The sequence below is a fragment of the Pelodiscus sinensis genome, chromosome 31 (assembly GCF_049634645.1).
Source record: "Pelodiscus sinensis isolate JC-2024 chromosome 31, ASM4963464v1, whole genome shotgun sequence".
Taxonomy (NCBI): Eukaryota; Metazoa; Chordata; order Testudines; family Trionychidae; genus Pelodiscus; species Pelodiscus sinensis.
Window position 1 is genome coordinate 6,279,830 of NC_134741.1, and position 17,643 is coordinate 6,297,472.

Below are 17,643 nucleotides of genomic sequence, written 5' to 3' on the forward strand. Positions count from 1 at the left end.
ATGGCCCAGTCTGGCTGCTTTGATGTTCTGTTTGGTTTCTGTTCTTGTCCCCTCTGGGGAAGGGAGAAGGGACCCCTCATCCTGCGAAAGGCTAGTGCAGGTGAGCAAAGAAGCATGTGTCCTGTGTCCTATATTGTATTATTGTAGTAATAAACCTTTAGATGTTAGATGCTAAAGGATCGGCTCAGCGTGATTTGTGGGTAAGATCCAGAGGGTAAATTGACCAGGGATCTGGCTTAAAGGTGAGTTCAAGGGGAAACCTCACAAAGGAGATTCCAGGCAGCCAGGCCATGGGGGTCTCTGAGGTTGCTCTGTGAGGTCACTGCTTCCCAGCCAATGAGCTGAGGTGTTGTAAAAGTTCCTTGTGATGTCACTGCTGCCTTGCAGGCTCATGTCCTGCCCCTGGCCAGCCCCTTGGCCTGTGTGAGCTGCTCCCCCTCTGCCCCCGTCACTCAGGGCTGGTTCTGGGGCTCAAGCTGCGAACATCAGAGGCTGCTCAGGGGGCCACATTGCTAGGCCAGGGGCCCTCCTGTGGGGCTGTGAGTGTTGCTGTCCCTGCTGTACAGACACGGCCATAGAGCCTCAGGAGGCTGCAGCAGCGGGAGACACTTCCCTGGTTTCGGGAGGGAGACGAGATATCAAGGCTCATGACTTGGAGCCAGCTACAGATACCCATGGAAAGCTGATTTTCAGAGGGGTGTGATCAGCCCTTCCTGTGTATCTGGCTTCTTCAAAGTCTGCTCCCAAATACTCTTCCCTTCCTTGACAGGTGAACCTCACCCCTGCTGAGCAGCCCTCCCTGAAACAGCATCCCATGGGCAAGGAAGCCAAAGCCCCCTGCCCACTGAGCTGTAGCTTTCTGTGCCCAGGGGGCCAGACACCACCTGGGCTCAATGGCTGGAGGGAAGTGGGGAACGGCTGCACTTTGGGAGTCAAAAGTGTTGTCTGGAAACATAAAGAGCCATTTTAAAGGTCCTTTGGTAGAGGGCACCATGGCTTAGCTGGCTCTCCTGTCCCAGTAATTGCAGTCAGAGCCCTGCCTTGCCAGTGCCAGCAGCTTCTGCAGGGGCTCCAGGCTTGTGATTTCCTTGTTCCCAATACCCCTCTCCAATCAGCCTTTTCCTGAACCAGGAGTTCCATGGGTGGCCACTGGCCAGGGGAGGCCTTTTCTGTGTCCCAAAAGGGCATAAGTAAATGTGAGCAAAGGTTACAACAAGGCACCACTGGGAGTTGAACCCAGGATCTCCTGTTCATGAGGCAGGTGCTTTAGCCAGCTAAGCTATGGTGCCCTCCTCCAAAGTGTCTTTAAAACCTCTCTTTATGTTTCCAGACAACACTTTTAACTCCCAAAGAGCAGCCGTTCCCCACTTCCCTCCAGCTCTTGCCATGACTCAAGGCCTGTGCAGCCCAAGACATTTGATCCAAAACAGAACTGGATAATTTAATGCAGGGAAGGTTAATCAATGGCATTTAACCAGGATGCACAGGGCAGGTGTCCCTAGCTGGTGTATTCTAGAAGCTGGGAATGGGCGACAGGAGGGGTCACTTAACAATTGTCTGTCCTGAGGATTCCCACTGGGCAATGAAATTGGCTGCTGTCATGAGACAGGATCCTGGGCTAGTTGGACAACTGGCATGGCCCCGTCTGGCTGCTTTGATGTTCTGTTTGGTTTCTGTTCTTGTCCCCTCTGGCCAATGCAAAATGGACCCGCATCCTGAAGGGGACAGAAAGTGGTCTGTGAAAGGCAAGGGTAGCTAAGGAGAGGCGCATGTTCCTGTTCATGTGTCCCTGATGGTCTAGTGGCTAAGATTCAGCACTTTCACTGCTGAGGTCTGGGTTTAATTCCCATTCAGGGAAGCCAGCCTCATTTGTACTCATGAAATATGCTGAGTCTTTGCCCTTTTCCATCATCGGGAGGGCCTGTGGGTTGAGGGAAGGGAGGGGCTGGGGTGCCAGAGGCAGGCTCTGACTGGGAGACACTCCCAGCAGCCAAGCACATTTCTCAGGCAGCCCCTTTCCCTGCGCAGGGGGTACAGGTCACACGCCTGGGTGAATAAGAGCTTGTGGTGACTGGCCAGGGCTTCAAGCAGGCAGCTCCCATTGGCCACAAACAAGCCTGGAGCAGGGACCAGGCCTGAAGCCTTTTCCTCTGCAGCTGAGAGACACAAAGGGCCCAGCAGCCCCTTCTCTCAGCTGTGCGTGGGGGCAGGGCGAGCAGGGAATCTGCCTGAGGCGTCTTGCTGCCATGTTGGGTGGCTTCATGGGCTGGATCCAGCCCGCTGGCCTGTATTGCCTAGGCCTGGCTTAGCGGGAACCTTGGCTCTGGGCTGTGGGGGAGGAGCGCTGTGGAAAGGCCAGTCTGGCCTTCCTGGGCAGGGCATGACGACATGTGGCCCGGCTGCCAAACATCCCAGACAGGCTTTTTAAAGGCAAAGTAGCTCAGTTAGATTAGCATTAGACTAATGCTCTAAAAGTTCCTGGTTCAATCCCAGGCTTTGGCATGTGCTAACAGCGGCTAATAACTTCAATTGTTAAGGGGTTAGCTTAGAGCTGTCATCACAAGCTACTGTGTAAGAGGAAAGTTGAGCTACAGGCTGGGTATCTATCCTTCCAGGGGGAAGGTACAAGGGCTAGGCTTGCAGGAAATCAGGTGCTACCCTAAGAAACGCTCCCTGTTGGCCTGGCTGGACGATGGCACTGCATGTTATTAGCACCAATGTGTCCTCCTGCGCCTGAGGAACACTAGAGATGTCAGGCAGCTTTGTCCTCCCAGCCTGGGTCTGTCTGTCTGGGCCAGACAGTGGCCCCTCTCTTTCTAGGACAGGGCTCCTGCTGTTCCTTGCTTTACTCAGCCTGGGAATTGGGCTTATCCCAAGCAGCAGGAGCTGTGTTTACCTGGGGAGCCACAATAAGAGCAGAACCCCTGTTCCAATTTCTGCATGGCTTTGAACCAGGAGCCTTTTCCACATTAAGCAAACACGATAACCACTACCCCACAGAAACATGCTTGTCAGTTTTTTTCTGTACATAAACTTGGACAAATATTCTGTTACTAATTCTTTGCCCAAGGCAGAGCAAGAGCAGGGAACAAGACCCCCCTCCCCCCAATACTTCTCTAGACCCTTTGCTTCCAACACGGCGGAGGGGGGGGCTGTGTGCCTCAGGAGGAGTGACCCACATCATATCCCCAGCATTTCTGCCCTTCATGACAGGCCCAGACGCTCCATCCTCTCACTCAACTCCTATCACACACTGGAGCAGGGCAGCGCCCAGGGGTAGGGCTGAGCCATGTGGTGCTGGGCAAGGGGCAGAGGCTGCAGGAGCTGAGAGTTTCCCTAGAGCTCTGGGACCCATAATGAGGCACCATGTCCCTTATCTCTCTCGGAAGGCGCAGAAAGGGATTGAATGGGGACAGGGAGAGAGTCTCAGGGTTTGTGCAGCTTGTTGCTCTGGTTAGGGGTGTGGCCAAAACACAGGCCTCGCTGTGAGCAGGATTTGAACCTGTGCAGGGAAACCCTATTGGATTTCGAGTCCAACGCCTTAACCACTCGGCCATCACAGCTGTGAACGCAGTAATGTCCCAAGACCAAGGAAACTGGTAACTAATCCCAGTGCCTAGACCTCACCTCACCTGCCCCACAGAATTCACACAGCAAACCTGGCTCCCAGAACACAGGGGAAGCATGGGGGCTCCTTGCTGGGCCATGGGGTGAAGCATCAAACCAGCCTCCTCCTGTGGGGCTGTGAGTGTTGCTGTCCCTGCTGTACAGACAGGGCCATAGAGCCAGGGAGAGGTTCACTGAACAAGCCAAGGGCACCCAGTGAGTTAGAGCCCAGCCCTGCCCCCAGCTCCCTGCCCCACCCACCAATGTGCTGACTCCCTGCCTGCCCTGGGGCTATTTGCATTGGCCTCTTTTGCTGTCTTTTCTGCTGGGAGACATTGGGACAGTTGGCCAGGGCGTCCCGCAGTTGCCATCTCCCTCTGTGCAGGGGCTGTCCAGAGCCCCGACTAGCAAACGCTGACACTGCTGTTAGGTCCAGACCAGAGGGGAGTGTTTAAGGGTTATTTCAGAAGAAGGGTTTTCACCCAAAATAACTGCATCTAAACGTTGTTTTTTATTTCATAATAAAGTATTTTGAAACAGAACCCAGATGCGATTATGCAAATGTAACGCAGGATATTTAAATCCCGGTTTCATTTACAATTTCGAATGTCTCCATTTGCATCCCTCTCCTGAAGGAGACTGCAAGTGTCGACATGTCCTGGGTGTTGCAACCTCCCAGCACTCACCTGATGTTCCCTCCCCGCTGCCTGAAGACGTTTGGGGGTCCTCCTGCGTCTCCTGGCGCTGCAGTCATCAGCGTTGTCATCCTGAAGCTGCCGCCGCTGCTGCCCAGGTGTCTCCATCCCAGACTCCACAACTATCCCTGGAGACAGGGGCTCCCCACACCCCGGGATTCGGTCCAGTTCCTCACAGTATGCACAGTGCTGCGGTGCTTCCCCAGCGCGGGACCTGCCCTCACGGGCTCTCACACACCCCTCCCGCAATTCGTTGACCTTGGGTCTGACTTGGTCCAGGATGCAGGAGTGGGGAGGTGGCCTTTCTCTGCAAGGCCATCAGCCATTGGGCCATATGTTAGATAATTTCATGGAGGTTAGGTCCATAAAAGGCTATTAGCCAGGGGATAAAATGGTGCCCCTGGCCTCTGTTTGTCAGAGGCTGGAGACGGATGGCAGGAGACAAATCGCTTGATCATTGTATTCGGTCCACCCCCTCTGGGGCACCTGGTGCTGGCCACTGTCGGCAGACAGGACACTGGGCTAGACGGACATTTGGTCTGACTCAGTACGGCCGTTTTTATGTTCATAAATGTCCACATTCCTCCGCCTGGATTGCTCGGCCTGCAGAGACTCCCCCTCGGATCACAGCTCCAAGAGGGTCTTTATCTCTGGCCCAGACACTGACAGTGCCCAGTGTTTCTGCCCCTGGCTTGGTCCTGTGATGTGTCCCTGAAGGGGTCTCTGGGGGTTGTACCTGTGACATGGCTCTCCGGAAGGCAGAAGTGCTCGATCTTAGGCAAAGGACCCAGAAACAACACTTTACGGCAAAAAACACAAGGACGGCTCTTAGTCCTCATCCCTGGGCCACACAGAGTATCCAGAAGTCACTTCCCCACCTCTCCCTTGGCTGCTCTAGAGCTTAGCCCAAAGTCTGATAAACTCTACTCTCCCACCCAACAACCTCTGGGACTCCTCTCCTGCCCAGCTTCTTAAACCATGGAGAGTGCAGGGCAGTCACTACCCCAGAGTCACCACTTCTGGTCTCTGCCTAATAGCCAAGAAGTTCTGCTTTACCCAAACCACACAGGCACCCTCTCGCCTCTGGCTGGCCTCATGGCAGATGTAGGATTTCCTCACTAATTTTCCTAGCAACTTTGCAGGCAGGCATTGGTGGTATAGTGGTGAGCATAGCTGCCTTCCAAGCAGTTGACCTGGGTTCAATTCCCAGCCAATGCAATATAAAGAGGGAGCATCAAATATCCTTAGTGAGGCTTTACTTGAACCCTGAAAAACAGGCACAAATGGGTCCTGCAGCTGTGGGCTGCCTCTTGTGGCTTTTCATCCTCTCCAAGAGCATGCACAGTAATGCGGTTCCTCCCTCACATACCTCTGCTGCGATTCCTTGACCTTGGCTCTGACTTGGTCTAGGATGTTGGAGGCTCATAGCCCCCTGGCCTGCTGTGTCTGTGGAAAGGGGGGAAGAGGACACATACCTCTCACTGGGGAACAGGGCACATAGATCCCACTCCTTCCTGCAGAAAATAAAACAGGCTGAGCATTTTGCAGAGACCAAGCCAGAGCCCTTCTCCTGTCTCTGGAGAGATGGAAATGGGGCCATTCCTTGTGGGGAAAGAAGTGGGTGTGTCGGGAGTGGGGTTCGAGTTCAAACCTCTCCACAGACCAGAGCCCCAATTAAAGGGCAAGAAAGAGCCTTGAGTCAGGCAGTGGAGAACACTTGGCTCCTGTTCCCCTGAGATGGGATATTAGGAAGCTTTTCCCACACAGCCTGGCTAGCTCAGTTGGTAGAGCATGAGACTCTTAATCTCAGGGTCATGGGTTCAAGCCCCATGCTGGGCGGTGCCCTTCCTTAACTCACATTCTCAGCCTGTGAGAAGTTGGCTCAGTTTTCACCAGGGTTTTAAAAAGAAAAAGTCTAGTCCTGGGGTCCAGCTTTAGTAGAACCAAAGAGAGAACCAACTGCAATTTCCATCTTCTGAGGAGAAGGGAAGAGGATTTTCTTCTTCTCGGTTCTAGCCACATCAGCCCAGGGGGGAGAAAAAATAACCCTTCACCGGATGATTGTCCCCCGTCAGCTTCTGTAGCTTCACCTCCTGCCACAGCAGCTCCAGCTTTGAGCTACAAATCTCAAGGGGCTGGTGAGGAAATTAGGCGCTTCCCTGAGAACAAGAGGTGGAGTGTTCACAAGGAGCATCCCCCTCCCCTGCAGAGCAGGGTGTTAGAAAGAGCCAGGAACAGAACAGTCAGACAAGTTCCATCCCTTGAAATGTGTTTCTGTGGTGTAGTGGTTATCATGTTTGCCTAACACGCAAAAGGTCCCTGGTTCAAATCCAGGCAGAAACACAGGGTATTCTCTTATTGCGGTGCCCAGGTAACTGCAGCTGCTGCTGACCAGCCTGTTGATGAGCCCAATGCTCATGTGACGGGGTGGGTAACGTCAGCTGATAATGCCCCTGGGTGCCAACCTGGGGAAGCCAGATAAATTAGGCCAGGCAGCTGCTTGTGCCTTGGCCTCCCCTGACCTGGGAGGCTGGTGCATTGGGCCGGCTCTGTCTGCTGCCTCCCTTGTGTGACTTGCCCAGTGTAACAGGCCAAATGTCGGAAAAGCCTCTTCCAAAAAAACAAACAGACAAAAAAAAAGCAGAAGAAAAAGCTGCACAAATTGGGTTTGGAAATTTGCGTAGCTTTTCCCAGAAGAGCAGTGTAGGGCAGACATAGCCTGAGTGTTGCTCAGCACTGGTAGGAGACAGGGAGGGATAAAACGATCTAATGGCACCTGAAGCCTTTCAGAACAACTCCTAGCCCCAGCAACAAGAACCAGCCCTTCCCTCCATCCTCACTGGGGTCTGCTGGGAACTGTCTGGACTCAAGCGCACCCCAGTTTCACCCTAAGGATTGCCTGTTCTGTAAAAGCTGCGCCCTGGAAATGAGAACGCAGCTAAAGTGACACTCGTGGGACTTGAACCCACAAACTTTGAATGTCTAGCTGGGCTCACATGAATCACTGCAGCTTAAAATAGTGCTAGAAAAGTAGCCATGTTAGTCTAGGGTAGCTGAAACAAAATACAGAAAAAACCAGTTTCTTGCCATTTCAACCAGAAAGGACATTATCTCAATGACTTAATTACCTGCATCCTGCTTCAAAAGCCTTTTAAAACTGCACTTTCAAGGGAATCCTCTGAACTGTTATTCATGCTAAAATTCGACACTTTACGGCGGGGTCCTAACAAAGACTCTAGTTATCTTACCCATTACAAAGATAGCTTCCCCAATTATCACCTCTAATATCATTAGCTCACAGACATTTACCTTCCCCCCCGGCATCCCCGTTCTGTTCTGAAATTGGATTTGTCCTTTTCATATGTGTTGGTTTTTTTTTTTTTGTATCCTTTGATATATATGGTGGTGACAATTTTCTTCCACTATTTGATCTGAGGAAGTGGGTCTGGCCCACGAAAGCTCATCATCTAATAAACCATCTTGTTTGTCTTTAAAGTGCTACATAGTCCTGCATTTTGTTGCAGCTTAAAAGCCCAACATGCTTTCCATTGCACCACAGAGCCTGATAGCTCCACTCTCTGCTTTGCAGCACGGCAATTGCTGGTGGCAAAGAAAGGGGAGCCAGGTCTGTCTCTTTTCGGAGATCAGGTAGGAAGAGGGAGGGGGCCACTCAGCCCCTGACAGTGAAAATAATGGATAAGAGCTGAGCTGCAGTTGGAGAATGTGGGCATCGATCCCACTGCCTCTCGCATGCTAAGCAAGCGCTCTACCACTTGAGCTAATTCCGCTGCTGCATTTACAGAGGTTTTTGTGGAGGCACTTAACCCTAACCCTTCTCCACAGTGACATCTGTCATCTAGGTCAGTTAGTCGTGGGAAAGGAGAAGGCTCCGAAAAGGCCTCAAGGCAACTCTCAAGGAGACTCCCTGCAGCAAAGCCATGGGGGGGCTCTGAGATGGCCCCTGCCCTGCAGCCTGGCCCACCTGGCCATTGTCATGGACTCTCTGTGAGGTCATCACCTCCCAACCTCCTTTAGCCAATAAGCTGAGGGGCTGCGAAAGGCCCTTGTGATGTCACTGCCACACCCACCCCTGCCCTCCAGGGCTAATGTCCTGCCCCAGGCAGCCCCTTTGCATGGCTGAGCTGCTCCCAGGGGTGAAAGTGACACATTTCTCACAGGGAGTCCTGGGAGATGAAGCAGCTGGAGGGAGCCAGGAGAGCAGAGGCCAGCCTGAGAGCTGAGAGTCAGAGGTGCCCACTGCGCTTTCACACCACAGGTCCCATGGTGTAAGGGGCAGCACTCAGGGCTCTGAATCCTGCAATCTGAGTTCAAATCTCAGTGGGACCTACTAAGGCTGAGCTGGTTGTTACAAGGTTGAGGTGCTTTGGCTTCTATACCCTTAAGTTCACTGGAGAAAATTTTGTTCCTCTTGCTGGGTGTCTGAGGCCACTGGAGCTCCATTTCCAGACTGAGCAGGCAGGCGGGAAGGGCCTGATGCCATCACAGCTGCAGGGCAGGTCACCCACCTGACTCCTGAGCTCAGCCCGTGCTGGAGGCAGCCAGAGAGTGTGAGCGGGTCAGAGGGGGAATTGGGGGAAGGGTCCTGAGTCCTGGCTCCCAGCAATGCACCTTGGCACAAACACCAATGGCCCCCGCACAAAGTGCACTGTGGGAATAAGAGTTGGGGCAGCAGGAAAGAGGCCGGCCCCTCAGTACCAGGGCAGAGGCAGGAGAAGATGGGAATGAATCCTGCTACCTCTGCCCTGGCAGGAGGGCTGGGGTCTAGGAATTTTTCACCCCGGCTTTGTGGGAGGCCAAGTAGGAAAGGGCCACTGCAGGTGCACAACCCCCTCGCTGCTGTGTCTGTGGAAAGGGGGAAGAGGACACACACTTGTCACTGGGGAACAGGGCGCATGGATCCCTCTCGTTCCTGCAGAAAATGAAACAGGCTGAGCATTTTGCAGAGACCAGGCCAGAGCCCTTCTCCTGTCCCTGGAGAGATGGAAATGGGGCCGTTCCTTGTGGGGAAAGAAGTGGGTGTGTCGGGAGTGGGGTTCGAGTTCAAACCTCTCCACAGACCAGAACCCCACATTATGGGCAAGAAAGAGCCTTGAGTCAGGCAGTGGAGAACTCTTGGCTCCTGTTATGCTGGGATGGGATAGTAGGAAAGTTTTGTACAGAGCCTGGCTAGCTCAATTGGTAGAGCCTGAGACTCTTAATCTCTGGGTCATGGGTTCAAGCCCTGTGCTGGGCAGTTCCTTTCTTTAACTCACTTTCTCAGTCTACAAGCAATTGGCTCTCAGTTTTCACCAGAGCTTTAGAAAGAAAAAGTCTAGTTCTGGGGTCCAGCTTTAGTAGAAGCAGAGAGAGAACCAACTGCAATTTCCATCTTCTGAGGAGAAGGGAAGAGGATTTTCTTCTCCTCAGTTCTAGCCACATCAGCTCAGGGAGGAGAAAAAAATAACCCTCCGCCCGCTGATTGTCCCCGTCAGCTTCTGTAGCTTCACCTCCTTCCAGCAAATTGAAGAAGGCCGGGTCCCCTCCTGGGGACTCCAACCCAAACCCTAGGACCAAGGGATTTACAAGCCAGATGATCAATGTTTGCTGCACTTCTCCCTCCCCCAAACTATGCCAAACCTCAAAGGTAAATTCTACAGCCCCAGCGGCTGGGGGGGATGTGCATTTCAGAGCCTCTGCCCGCTGATCTGTAGCCTTCTGTGCCCAGGGAGCCAGACACCGCCAGGGCTGGAGGGAAATGGGGAATGGCTGCACTTTGGGAGTCAAAGGTGTTGTCTAGGACCATAGAGTAGAACAGTTTCACCAAACTCCCTGAGGAGGGCACCATGGCTCATTTGGCTTTTCCCGAACCAGCAGTTCCATGGGTGGCCAGGGGAGGCCTCTTCTGTGTCCCAGGAGGACCTAGGAAAATGTGAGCTGCCACCACACATGAATCCCTCACCGCTGCCGGAGCCACTCCCTATGCTCAGCGGCCAGCTGCTAGCATGTGCAGGCTGGGATGCTGTGTGCAGGCAGCCTGCACGTGCAGGATATGATGTAGTGCGCTGTGAGTGGAATGGCGTGGCCCCATTCCCGCCTTCCTTCCCGCGCTGATCCAGTGGCCGAAAGGGGCTGTGGCTGTTGCTGACAGGGAAGTAGCTGGGAGGCAAGATGCTGGCAGCAAGAGAATCCGGCTGCCTCTTTGCCCTGGGTCTCAGTGCACCATGTTGACTGCAGCCACCGTGACCGAACCTCAAACCAGCTGGACTAGCCAGCCCACATCACAGTGAGTCGCTAGTGGCCCTGGCAGAGAAGAGCCCTTGGCAGCTGCAGAGACATCGCTGCAGCTGTGTGAGGCGCATTTCTTGAAAGGGCCACTTGTGAACTGCGCTTTTGTTTGCTGGCTAGCTCAGTTGGTTAGAGCGTGGTGCTAATAATGCCAAAATCATGGGTTCAAGCCCCATACTGGCCACTGGGGTGTTTGTTTTGTTGACTTGCCCTCATTTTGCCTCCTGCTATGGACAGGGAAGCAGAAGCAGGCAAAAGGCTCAGGTGTTTGCAGGACTCAGGCCAGAGAGCTGGTAGGAGGAGGCTCCAGCCTGCACAGACCCAGTGGCTGAAAGGGCCTTGGCCTGGCCAGCTTCCCCCAATAGCAGGGAAAACTCTTCTCTTCCCTCTATTGTCCCCAGTGGGGTGACCTGATGCCCAAATTCCTGCTGTAGCAGTGGCTACCTCAAGGCTCCCTGCAGGGGTCAGGCTCCCCAGCACAAGGCACAGAGGGAGACTTAATGGGTGTGTCTAGACTGGCCAGTTTTTCCAGAAAATCAGCCACTTTTCTGGAAAAACTTGCCAGCTGTCCACACTGGCTGCTTGAATTTCTGCAAAAGCTCTGACTCCCTACTGTAAGAAATCAGTGCTTCTTGAGGAAATACTATGCTGCTCCCGTTCAGGAAAAAGTACCTTTTGCGAAAAACTTTTGCGCAAAAGGTCCAGTGTAGACAGTTGAGATTTGTTTTGTGCAAAAAAGCCCCGATGGCGAAAATGGTGATCGGGGCTTTTTTGCGGAAAACCGCGTCTAGATTGGCCACGGATGCTTTTCCGCAAAAAGTGCTTTTGCGGAAAAGCATCCGTGCCAATCTAGACGCTCTTTTCCGCAAATGCTTTTAACGAAAAACTTTTCCATTAAAAGCATCTCCGGAAAATCATGCCAATCATGCCAGTCTAGACTTAGTCCCAGCGTTAGGTAAGAAATTGTCTCTCATGAACCTAAGGGGAAGGAAGGCGAAGCAGTGGAAGTGGGAGGGTTTTGCAGCCAAACACTAGCAGGTCCCACTGAGATTTGGACTCAGCTTGCAGGACTCCCAGGCCCAAGTGCTGCTCCTTACACCATGGGACCTCCACCCAACAGCACTTCCTCAGCTCAGTGACTCAATTATGCTGAACTGGAGCCTCAGCTCATACCCACTGGGACCAGCTTTGCTTGTTTTCCTTCCACCCAGAGCCCCCTTCTTCTCCTGGACTGCAAGAAGCATCCCTGGGACAAACCCAGGCCTCTGCCTCCCCACAGCCAGCCCCACCCCCACAGGATTTGGTAGAACAAGAGGGAGGGTTCTCCTCAACCACTGAGTCCCAGAGCCTCTGGTTTGCCTCCCTCAGCTTGGCTTCCATTCTCTGTCCTATTCCTCCTTGGGCCAGTCTCACAAGGAGGCAGCAGGAAGAGGTGGCCCCATACCTAGCCTCAGGATGGGCAGCAAGACCTGAACTTTCCTGGGCACCAAGAGGAGCTGCAATGAAAGCAGAACATCTGTTTCTGCCTGGCTGTGAACCAGGGACTTTTTGCATGTTAGGCAAACATCATACCTACTACACCACAGAAAGCCACAAAAGTGCTTAAACTTGGCTAACTATTCTGTTACTAGCTCTTTTTCCAGCACCATGATGGGGAGGGGAAAGCAACTTTTCATGGAAAATTGCTGTGAGCTCTGAGTCTGGCAATTAATCCGTATAATTAGTATAAACAATTAGTTACACACATACTAAATGGAAACAAATCTGCCTACAACAAGTCACAGCTGGAGAGATCTCTGAAAACATCCACTCCATGTGCAGCCACAAATGGGATGTTAGAAATTATTTTAAAAGGCCTTGACAATAAGACAGTGACTATCATATTACATCTCTGTAAATCCATGCTGTGCCCACAACTTGAGCACTGACTGGAAATGTGGTTGCCTTATCCCCCTCTCCCTCTGAAAAAAAAAGAACCATATCTTTGCATTAGAAATTTCAGACAAGCACAACAAAAATGATGAAAGGGTTGGATCAGCTGCCACATGAGGAGAGATTGGGACTTTTCATCTTAGAAAGATGGAGACAAAGTGGAAATAAAATAGAGGTCTATAAATCATGGCAGTTGTTGAGACTGTAAATAAGGAAAGGGATTTTTCTTCTACCCATAATAGAAGAACTAAAGATGCGCCATGATATTAGCAGGTTGAAAACAAACAAAAGGAAGTATTTCTTCACACAACGCACAGTCTATGGCTATGTCTAGACTGCAAGCCTCTTTCAAAAGAAGCTTTTTCGAAAGATACTTTCGAAAAAGCCTCTTTCGAAAGAGAGTGTCTAGACTGCATGCGGAACTTTCGAAAAAGCAAGCCGCTTTTTCGAAAGAAAGCAGCAAGTGAGTCTGGATACTCTCTTTCTAAAAATCCCTGTTTGCTTTCAAGAATGCCTTTTTTCGAAAGAGCACTTTCGAAAAAAGGCGTTCTTCCTCGTGAAATGAGGTTTACCGCCGTCGAAAGAAAAGCCGCTTTCTTTCGATTTAACTTCGAAAGAACACAGCTGCAGTCTAGACTCAGGTGAAGTTTTTTTGAAAAAACCCCTGAGTCTGGACACAGCCTATCTGTGGAACTCCTTACCAGAGGATGTTGTGAAGACCGGGACTATAAGGGCATGTCTATACTTGGAAATTATTTTGAAATTGCTTAAATTGACCTAATAACATCCACTCTAAGAAAATAGAAATAGCATGTCCTCAGTATGGGGAAGCCTCAGAATTAGTCGGAGGCAGGCTCTGTTAATGTTCCTTTCTGGGGGGCATGGAATTCGAAACAGAGAAGCAAGGCTGGGAGCAGCTGAAGCCAAGAGCCCTGTTATACTATGGCAACCATCTCTGAGGTGACATGAAATCCCCTCTCCAACCCTGAAATATCATCAACTTTATTATGTCATTCCCAGCCCCTTGATACAGCCCTATTGACTAAGGCTTCTACCAAAGCATGGAATTGAACCAGGGACCTTTAGATCTTCAGTCTAACACTCTCCCAACTGAGCTACTTTGGCAACTGCTTCAAGGTATCTGAAGCCCAGGCTTCTCTCAGGCATGTTCTCTCCGCACCAATATTCAAGCGAGATGCTGCTGCCAGTGGACCTGCAAGGCAAGTTGAGTTTTGCCTGCCCCCCTCACTCTGACTTGCACTTGGCCCCATTCCTGCCTCTCTTCCCGGGGTGTCCCAGTGGCTGAAAGGGACTGTGGCTGCCAATGCAGGGAAGAAGATGGGTGGGGGGTCATGCTCCCTCTGAGACTTTCCATCCATGGGTGGAGTGAGTTTCATAATGTGCACCACTAGTGAGGTCGTTTGCGCTTGTGCGGATGTGGGCTACTGTGGTACTCACCAGTTACTCACAAACAGCTTAGCTAAATATAGCTTTATACTTTTATAGGAGAAAAAATACTGAAACAAGGGATGTCATTCCTGGTTACTTGCTACAGCCTTCGAACTCTGACTACAGGGCTAGGTCTACACTGGGAGGTTCTTGTGCAAAAAATCCTGAAACCCAGCCCCTTGTCCTATCATTAGAGAGATGGAAATGGGACTGTAGAGCGGCTGTTAGGCGGGGAAAGAGAGGTGCTCCCGCCGCCTCCCTGAGCAACTCACACATGTAAGAAAACTGCCATTGGAGATGTCTGTATAGGTGTCAGGATGGCTGAGTGGTCTAAGGCGCAAGACTAAAGGACCTAACTTTCCCGTAGTTGGGTGTTCTGGTCTCCAAATAGAGGCATGGGTTCAAATCCCACTCCTGGCACATCATCTTTTCTTATATCATCTCTTTTATGTCTAGAGAGGTGACCTCATTTCCCCATCTCTCCTGACATTGTAGGAGCCCTTGCTCCTCCCACATGCTCATGAAAACATTTCTCTTAGGCTGCATCTACACAGCAGCGTTCCTTGGGAATAACGGCCATTACACTGCAATAACAATGGGAGCGTCTACACAGCAATTCCATTATTCCGACGTCTGTAACGCACCATCCAGACCAGTGGTCTGAGGAGCCAGGAGGTTTCCAGGCTGCAGACAGCCAAGCCCACAGGCAAAGACAAAGCAAAGTGCCAGCCACTTCCTGCTCAGCCCAGCGGGGTCTCTGTGTGGCCCCCAGACCTTTTGTTTGCCTTTCCCCAGGTGCAGGGGCCCAGATTCAGCAACACTCACAGGCCCCACAGGAGGAGGCCGCTTTGCTGCTTCACCCCACGGCCCAGCAATGAGCCCACAGACTCCCCCTGTGCTCCGGAAGCCAGGTTTGCTGTGTGAATTGTGTGGGGGCAGGTAACATCAGGCCTGGGCACTGGGATTATTTACCAGTTTCCCTGGGGGGCCTGCTGTTTTCACAGCACAAATATCTTTCCCATCACCCCTTAGTCGTCCCTTTCCCAAGCTGAGAAGAAGAAGTTCCATGAACTCCTGGGAGCTGCTGTTCCAAAGAAGAGGCATTTCCCGTGGAAAAGATAGCCAAGACCAATCCCCTACACAGAGCCCCAGAAAATACCAATGGACACTGGGCACTTGTAAAGCTCCTCTCGGGCAGCGCTATGGAATGGATCTGGCTGGCCATCGGGTTGACTAACACCATCCACAGACGAGTCCCTGTGAGACTTCTCAGCCCAAGTGCAGAGACTGTGGAGTCTCCCGCTCCCAGCCCAGGGGCAGAGGGGCAGCGCCCTGAGGAGGCGGGTCCCGAGCAGCAGAGACCTTTGAAGGGAACGGAGACGTAAGGTCAGAAGGAAGGAGAACAAGTCACCTCTTCCCAGGAGAGATGTGGTGGGAAACTACCAGATCCGGTGCAAGCCGAGCTCCAAGGGCTGGTTCCTGCCTGGTGGCTCCTTGCAGGGCCTGGCTTGAGAAGCGCCAAGGAGCCGTGTGTGGCCAGGAGAAAGGGTACAGAAGGAACGTGGATGAAGGATCAGGTTGGGGGAGCAGGAAGAAGGGAGGGTGTCAAAGGAAGCTGGGGGTGCTCGGTGAGCTGGGGGGGAAGAAAGCAAGGGGAACAGGGGGGCTGGGGTCTGGGCATGAGGCAGGACATTATGTGGCTTTGTGTCCACTTGCACCAAAGGCCACAGCCACACTGCCCTGAAGGTGCACAGCAGTGGCACTTCCAGGGTGGGTCCTGGACTGTGTGGCTGCAATGACCTGGTCCCAGGTAAAGCACTGCTGAGAAGTCTCAGCTCCAGCCCTGCATCCTCCTATCTCAGCCTAACCTGCTGAGCTGTCTCCCACATGCTCCTGAAAGCCAGTACACAGGCCACCCATCCCTTAGAACAGCCTTGTGGGCACTCAGGGGAAGTGCAGTAATAGAAGATGCTGTGTTTCTGCCTGGCTTTGAACCGGGTACCTTTTGCATGTTAAGCAAATGTGATAACCACTACACCACAGAAACACACTGAACAGTATTTTCTGCTGCACTTAAACTTGGGCAAATATTCAGTTGCTAACCCTTTGGCCAGCAGAGATTGCTGCGGGGAAAATGAATTCTTTGATGTCAATTTTGTGCCCTCAGGAAGGGACCAAACTGAAGGAGGCTGGGCTCCCACTTGGGGACTCCAACCTAAACCCTGAGGCCAAGGGGTTTACAAGCCAGAGAATCAAAGTTTGCTGCATTTTGCCCTCCCCCAACCCTGCAGAACCTCAAAGGCAACTCCACAGTCCCAGCGGCTGACGGAGGGGTGCATGTCAGAGCCTCTGCCCACTGAGCTGTAGACTTCTGTGCCCAGGGAGCCAGACACCACCAGGGTGGGAAGGCAGGAGGGAAATGGGGAATGGACGAACTTTGCGAGACAATGGTGTTGTCTGGGACCATACAGTAGAACAGTTTAGAGATGGGTCTGAGTAGGGCACCGTGGCTTAGCTGGCTAAAGCACTTACCAAATAAACAACAGCACCTGGGTTCAGTTACCATTGGTGCCTTGTTGCAGCTTTTGCTCACATTTACTTAAGCCCTTCTGGGACACAGAAGAGGTCTCCTCTGGCCACCCATGGAACTGCTGGTTCAGGAAAAGGCTGATTGCAGAGGTGTGTTGGGAAGAAGGAAACCACAAGTCCCAAGAGGTTTCTCCCCCTCAAGTGAGAAGCTCCTGATGCCCACAGACCCTGACTCTCCATGGCTGCAGGAGCTGCAGAGGTTGCATCCTCAGGCTCTCTAGGCCCTGACTCCTTCACACATTCACAAGTGTGTGTGGTGCTGACTCTCCTGTCCCAGTAATTGCAGTGAGAGCCCTGTTATAGCCAGTCACAGCAGCCCCTGCACTGGCTCCAGGCTTGTTGTTTCCTTCTTCCCAACATCCCTCCCCAGTCAGCCTTTCCTGAACCAGAAGTTCCATGGGTGGCCAGGAGAGGCCTCTTCTGTGTCCCAGAAGGACCTAGGAAAATGTAAGCAAAGGTTACAACAAGGCACCACTGGGACTTGAACCCAGGATCTCCTGTTTATGAGGCAGGTGCTTTAGCCAGCTAAGCCATGGTGCCCTCCTCCAAAGTCTCTTTAAAATGTCTCTTTATGTTTCCAGACAACACTTTTGACTCCCAAAGTGCAGCCATTCCCCACTTCCCTCCAGCCATGGAGTCCAGGCGGTTTTTGGCCTCCTGGGCACAGAAAGCTACAGCTCAGTGGGCAGGTGGCTTTGGCCTCCTTGCCCATGGGATGCTGTTGCAGGAAGGGCTGCTCAGCAGGGTTGGGGTTCACCTGTTGAGGAAGGGAAGAGTATTTGGGTGCAGACTGGCTAACCTAGTGAGGAGGCTTTAAACTAGGTTTGATGGGGGCAGGTGACCAAAGCCCACAGGTAAGTGAATCACATGGACACCTGAGAGATGGGGCAGAAATGGGAGAGAGCAGGGGCTGTAACCGCAGAGATAAATGAGGGACGCGGGACCACTGGGAAGCAAAATCTAATCTGTGTCTTAGATGCTCGTATAGACACATGGAAACGATGGGTAATGAGCAGGAAGAAGTTGGTATCACAGGGACGTGGTGGGATAATACACTTTATTGGAATTTTGGCACAGAAGGGTAGAG

The 17,643-nt window shown here is 52.2% G+C and overlaps 10 non-coding genes across 10 annotated transcripts; 5 read left to right on the plus strand and 5 right to left on the minus strand.

The window, feature by feature from the left end:
- Positions 1–1,215: 1,215 nt before the first annotated feature.
- On the minus strand, positions 1,216–1,289 carry TRNAM-CAU (transfer RNA methionine (anticodon CAU)). The gene has a single exon. It is a non-coding gene; the product is annotated as a tRNA-Met (tRNA).
- Positions 1,290–1,786: 497 nt separating this feature from the next.
- On the plus strand, positions 1,787–1,858 carry TRNAE-UUC (transfer RNA glutamic acid (anticodon UUC)). Its single transcript has one exon. It is a non-coding gene; the product is annotated as a tRNA-Glu (tRNA).
- Positions 1,859–3,481: 1,623 nt separating this feature from the next.
- On the minus strand, positions 3,482–3,563 carry TRNAS-CGA (transfer RNA serine (anticodon CGA)). The gene has a single exon. It is a non-coding gene; the product is annotated as a tRNA-Ser (tRNA).
- Positions 3,564–5,447: 1,884 nt separating this feature from the next.
- Positions 5,448–5,519, plus strand: TRNAG-UCC (transfer RNA glycine (anticodon UCC)). Its single transcript has one exon. It is a non-coding gene; the product is annotated as a tRNA-Gly (tRNA).
- Positions 5,520–6,067: 548 nt separating this feature from the next.
- TRNAK-CUU (transfer RNA lysine (anticodon CUU)) lies at positions 6,068–6,140 on the plus strand. Its single transcript has one exon. It is a non-coding gene; the product is annotated as a tRNA-Lys (tRNA).
- Positions 6,141–6,571: 431 nt separating this feature from the next.
- TRNAV-AAC (transfer RNA valine (anticodon AAC)) lies at positions 6,572–6,644 on the plus strand. The gene has a single exon. It is a non-coding gene; the product is annotated as a tRNA-Val (tRNA).
- Positions 6,645–9,482: 2,838 nt separating this feature from the next.
- On the plus strand, positions 9,483–9,555 carry TRNAK-CUU (transfer RNA lysine (anticodon CUU)). Its single transcript has one exon. It is a non-coding gene; the product is annotated as a tRNA-Lys (tRNA).
- A 4,015-nt stretch (positions 9,556–13,570) lies between these two features.
- Positions 13,571–13,643, minus strand: TRNAF-GAA (transfer RNA phenylalanine (anticodon GAA)). Its single transcript has one exon. It is a non-coding gene; the product is annotated as a tRNA-Phe (tRNA).
- A 2,298-nt stretch (positions 13,644–15,941) lies between these two features.
- Positions 15,942–16,014, minus strand: TRNAV-AAC (transfer RNA valine (anticodon AAC)). The gene has a single exon. It is a non-coding gene; the product is annotated as a tRNA-Val (tRNA).
- A 1,008-nt stretch (positions 16,015–17,022) lies between these two features.
- Positions 17,023–17,096, minus strand: TRNAM-CAU (transfer RNA methionine (anticodon CAU)). The gene has a single exon. It is a non-coding gene; the product is annotated as a tRNA-Met (tRNA).
- Positions 17,097–17,643: the final 547 nt, after the last annotated feature.